The following is a 6,000-nucleotide window of genomic DNA, read 5'->3' on the forward strand; positions in this document are numbered from 1 at the left end:
TTTTATTCCACTTATAGACTGTTGAGTGGCACATAAAAGTAGCAGCATTGCAGTGTTTGTTAATGGCAGGATAATAAAGCATCAACATTACAAATGAAGCACAAATTCTAAAAGCGTGTTTTGATAATCAAAAGTCAGTAGTAGGCCTATCAGGGCTAAAGCCAGAATTTCAGAAATTATAAGGTCATGGGTGGGATGTCAGTGGTTATTTCTGAATTGGCAAAAAAAATATTTTTGACCATTAACGCATTTTGGTCTATTGGTGAATTTTGCTTCTCTCCAGTTAATTGTACTGCGCACCAGCTGGGTCTACTGGGAGCTAGCTAGAGGCACCAATCATTTGACGATTACCGCTAGTAATACCGCCCCGACCCAACAACGACCTGTATAAATGTGGTTAAATGGAAAGTAGGTCATTCTGATAGGTGGAGATGGTTGTTCTGTCAGGTACAAATATCTATTAGAGCTGCAAGCAGCGATGAGCGGGCCCTCGCTCCCCCATGTACGTCGGGGTACTGGTGGGACTCTAGCTGAAGTGGTCGTTCATTTCTTTGAATGTCAGATAATGCATGCAGAGAGTTTGGACCCCGGAGTAAGATATTTCACATGGTGTAGTACTTCCAACGGCCTCTAAGTGGCACTGGAGGGCACATAAATTCCACATCATCTTGGTGTACATCATTTGTAGACCAAACCATGAAAATTTCATGTAAATAAAAAGATAATTGTCTTGCAAGGCTTATTCCTGTGGGCGCAGTGAGTATGACAGGCAATTGACATGCTGATGTCTTCAAGTTTGCAGCCCGATCACACCTGTGAAATTTTGGGCCAATCAGTTGATGCAAAGTGAAGTTACAATAACTTCCCTTTGGCACGCATACTGTGTCGCCATGACAACTGCGTTCAAGGAAAACCTATTATCTTCACAAGAAGGCATCATCAAGGTCTTAAAAAATAAAAATTCCTTGCATTCCAAGAGGGGCGGCTCGGTGATGACGTGGTTAGCACTGTTGCATCACAGCAAGAGTTCGATCCCGGGTTGGAATGGGGGTCGGTCCGTGGGCGGGGGCCCTTTGTGCGGAGTTTGCTTGTTCTCCCGGTGTCTGCGTGGGTTCTCTCCGGGGTCTCCGGCTTCCTCCCACAGTCCAAAGACATGCAGGTCAGGTTGATTGGTGACTCTAAATTGCCCTTAGGTATGACTGTGAGCATGAAAGGTTGTCTGTCTATATGTGTCAGCCCTGCGATTGTCTGGCGACCTGTCCAGGGTGTACCCTACCTTCTGCCCGATGACAGCTGGGATTGCAACTAGCCCCCCACGACCCTTGCGAGGACAAGCGGTTACGGAAAACGAATGAATGAAAGAGGGTCCTCGCACATTTTGTGCTCGGGCCCTACTTACGGTGAAATTTGTTAGCATTTTGCCATCTAACGTTAACTGAGGTAGGTAGCTAGAGACCATAGAAGATAATTATAGTAGAGGCCTGCGGCGGCAGGTGCTGAGCTCAAAAATGGCACAATGCCAGAGAAAGAGTTAGAGGGAGGGTTATCTATTTTACGCATCATGTTGGTAAAACCAGGCAATGTTTTGTACAACTGATCCCAAATCCACAACTTGGCCAGTTCTCAGGAGGCGAGCCTAAGATCAAAACAAGTTCTAGACTTGAGACTTGAGCACTAAAGCCATGATTGCATCTCAAATAAAGGATGTTAATACTTCCTCTGCAGCTGCTGTGATGTTGCATTTATGTCTCTAATATATTCATGAGGAGGAACAGAGAATGTCATGAGTCAGTGGAGAGGAAGAATGACATTGCGATAGAACCAGAAGCAAATTCAGCGATCTTAATTAAGATTTACATTGATGATGCTCAGTCCACCGCTGTGTGAGGCCAGAAGATAAATCCATGTCATGGGTGTTGTCAAAACTGTGATTGCTATGCTTGAGAATCATAATTAAAATGTAAATATTTTTTTCTGTACAGTGGCAGTATATTGATAAATATAAACAAAAGTTAACATTTTCAGCAAGTGGTGATAAGACAATGAATGTCTTTTGCACAAGAGAGATGTGCAGGCTTTATGTTCTCTTATTTTAAACTACATGGCCAAAAGTATGTGGACAGCTGCACCCACATTTTGTTGTTGAACATCTTAACTCATGGCTGCAGGGATTCGCTGCCATTCAACCACAAGACTGGGCAGTGATGTTTGGCAATAAGTCTCAGTTTTTGTTCTACTTCATCCTAAAGATGTTGGATGGTCCTTCACCAAACTAGTAAAAGCACTTCTTTTTGGACCTCACTTTGTGCATAAGTGGACCAACAGTTGTTGATAGGTTTAACGAGAGTCAAGACTTTTTTATTTTTGTTTGTTGGGACTGTTTAAAGGCTCTGTGTTGTTTCTGTCATGCTAAATGTGCAGACATTTAATTGACCATTTGTCGTGAGGCTCAGGAGACAGTTCTTCAGCGCTGCATCATTGAGTGTGTCTGTGACTGCAGGCAGCAGCGCCCAAGGAAGACATAGAGGATAGTTTTGGGGTGCTTGCAGGTGGCTAGACAGAATGACTTGACACATACACAGCCATAAATACTGAGTGGCTCAGGACACCAGTCGGAACATTGTCGACTTTGCCTTCTTCATCTCTGCCACCGTTTTTATCTGTAGGGTTTCCTCTTTATCACAGCTGTGCTTCTCTTCTTTTCCTGCATTCTCTCTTTTATTTCTTGATTACTTTTTGCCTCCTCCTTCCCTCCTCCGTCTCCTTCCCAACTCCTGTCTGCCTCTCCTTACGTCACTCTGTCTGGCTCCCAGTCATCATAATGGTTGTATCTTCTTTTTCTCTGTGATAACATTATCGTTTTTCAGCTCTCTACAACACTAGCATCCATCTGCTATACCTGGCATCATTTACCTTCAGTTCACTACCAGTAGTTGTCACGGAGATGTCCTTCACAGGATAGTGCATGTTGGGCATCAAGGTCATAACTATGTCCTGATGCACAATTACATTTGAGCCGTTCTCTGCTTCCAGTTTGTCATGTATGTGATGTACAACACAATGATTAAGTCTACATTTTCTTATCCATTATATTTTTTAAGCTGTGTTTCCCTCTTCTCATTTTCATCATTATACACATGTTTGTGCATGTGTGTGCACTTCCCAGCCTTGACAGGAGGGGAATTTACATTATTGCATGTTCAGCTCCCACATGAGGTTAGTTGTATATCGATTTTTTTTCGAGTTTTTCACGGCTGTGCTGATCTATCAGCCAAGAAAATCTATATTTGGGCTGCCTTTGAGGTTTAAACACATGATGCTAAACCTGCAGAAACCATAAACCCTATGAATATATTGCCTATGTATAAATATCCCTCAAGTGTATGGAAATCCAAGAATCCAGGCAAACTCTACGGATGAAATCGACTCCTTTCACAGAATGGCTTTGTGAGTCATTAAAAACGGCGCAGCTAAACAGTAGGGAGAGAGGAGGGACCCATTGGTCTGTATGGGTTTGCGGGAGGAAACACACACACACACATATGTACAGTATATATTTATCATTGTTTTTGTTTAGCACTTGTACATGTAAAAATGATGGTTGCAGGGTTTCCCACAGATTCATTTAATTGTGGAAGACTGCTATAATTAAAAAAAGCTGCTGCAACAAATAGATTTTCTTGTGCTAATGAAAGTTTATGTGCAGTTATTCATTGCACAGCACTCAGAGTGCTAAGAGTAATGTCGTCACAAGCATGTTAGTGTCACTGCAGAACACAACTGACAATGTCCTAAAATCCTAAAAACATCCTGAAATCCGAGAACTGTCCTGAATTTTTTTAAAATCCCCAAAAATCCTAGAATTGTGTATGGGGTTGCCGAGACTGTCCCCTGGTCGGTCTCCTGTAATTTTACAAAAGTGCCCTCCAAGCAAAGTAGGTTGACTGTCCCTGATCTAAGCACTTCCTCTATTACTGACTCTTAGTGCTATGGTGTCAAAGAATGTGGTCAAAGAAAACCTGTGTGAGAAGCTTAAAAAAGATTCCTTATGGTGAGCATTATTCATATATATTAATGATTTAATGCTCTTTTAGTATGTTCGTCCTTTTGGATTTGTTACCCAGAAAGTGCAAACAATTCACATTTTAGGATTGTTGGCAAAAAAATCTTCATGACACAATGAGTCCGTACTGATTTGTGAAACAATCCAGCATTTGTAATTGAGTGTAAGACTTCAGACTGCAGTATTCTGCAAAGGTCAAAGCTGTGCTGGCAGTTCAGATGGATGGGTGAGAGGTGTAAGGTGAAGTGCATCAGATGGTGAGGTAGGCAGGGTGTGACAGGCTGTAGATAGCTGCATGGGGTGATGCTAGTGGGAGGTCTGGAGGCAGTGATGATGTCATGAGTGGTGGCAGGGCAAAAAAAGAGCAACAAGAGTGGAGAGTGGGGTGGTTGGGGGATGCATCGGAGGAGAGAAAGGGAGGGGTTACACAAGGATCTGCAGTTTATCTGCAATGCATCAGTAGCTCTCTCTCTCTCTCTCTCTCACTTTCTCTCGGTGTGTGTAGATGCAGCGTCTTTTCTCGTAGGTGATTCTCTGTGGATGGCTAAGTAGCCACAGAAATAAAAGAGTCAAAAGATAGTTATGTCACTCATGCGTTTAGATACACAAGAAAAGAACCTCTGATTATACTTGTGTGTAGCGTGGCAGGTTTGAGGAAAAAAAAAAGTCTTCTGAGGAGTTAGTCATTTGTACGCTCAAGTATAATTCATGTGCATCGAATTAATAATGCAAATACCTTGGACAACAAGATCTAGTTTAACATCATTTTCCCCTTTGTGAAGTTTTGAAACGCAACCTGAAAAATATCAACTTGTTTACTTCCTCGACAGGAGCGGTATCAGACTCTCAATGAAATGTCAACATTAGTTTCAATCTGTCACTTTTTAATGAGGTTATGCAACAGAATATATTAGAAACAGAGTTAGAAGTGTGGTATAAATCTGTTGGTTCCCTGAGTGAATGCAAAACAAATTTAAAGCACACACACACACACACACACACACACACACACACACACACACACTGTCTATTCCACCACCAAATCTTATGTATTACTGTGATTTATATTGTTTACACTCGATGCAGCATTTGATGCTATAAATGAATTATTTGGAGCTCAGCCTGATAATCAGACTGTTTAGTCATACTGAGTATTATTAGATTTGCTCCTACTTCCAGTCATGTCGCCATCAGTTACACTGAGAGCTTTCCACTACGTGCTCCGCTATGATCACACAGCAGCTTGCAGTACAGTTAGCATGGCCTTGAACTTAATCTGCGAGCCCCATAACAGCCTAAGCACTAGCTTGGTTTTTCATTTTGTAAATGTCTCTTTAACATTTTTGCTGGTATTTTAGTTCATTGGTCCATTCATCATTCATAGTAAAGTTTAGGGTTAGGCACTTATCCATAGTCAGTGTATTACCAACAATAGCCAGCAACAAAACACATTCTAGCCACCTAAAAAATTAATATGAAGTTTACACTGTTTTGAGAATATTTTTTACTGCTTCATAGTGGTGCAGACAGCCCTATCCAAAGGGGAAGACTTTAACAGCTTTAGTTCCCCATCTATGCTGTTGCCAAAGTCACCAGACTCCATTGACAAAAATATTAATTTTAGCTCGCTGAACATGCAAGCTGCTGGCCTGCTGCTGCTTTGATTGGTTAGCAAGTTTCCTCTGTGTTATTGTGTGACTTTGGTGAATTTAAACTAACCTTTTAAATGCCAAAGTCACACAATAGCACCAACAAACTAATCGATCGAGGCCGCTGTGGACCAGCAGCTCCTGCATTCAGCAATTTCAGGTCATTAGTTTTTATCAGTGGAATCTGGCTTTGAAGACAGAGATAGAAAGGCTTCAGTCCCCTGTTGGAAAGGTCTGTCTGACAGCAAGGTACAGCAGTGAAACTATTCAAATATAGCATAAAAAACT

This window comes from Plectropomus leopardus, chromosome 20 (genome assembly GCF_008729295.1).
Source record: "Plectropomus leopardus isolate mb chromosome 20, YSFRI_Pleo_2.0, whole genome shotgun sequence".
NCBI classification, from domain to species: Eukaryota; Metazoa; Chordata; class Actinopteri; order Perciformes; family Serranidae; genus Plectropomus; species Plectropomus leopardus.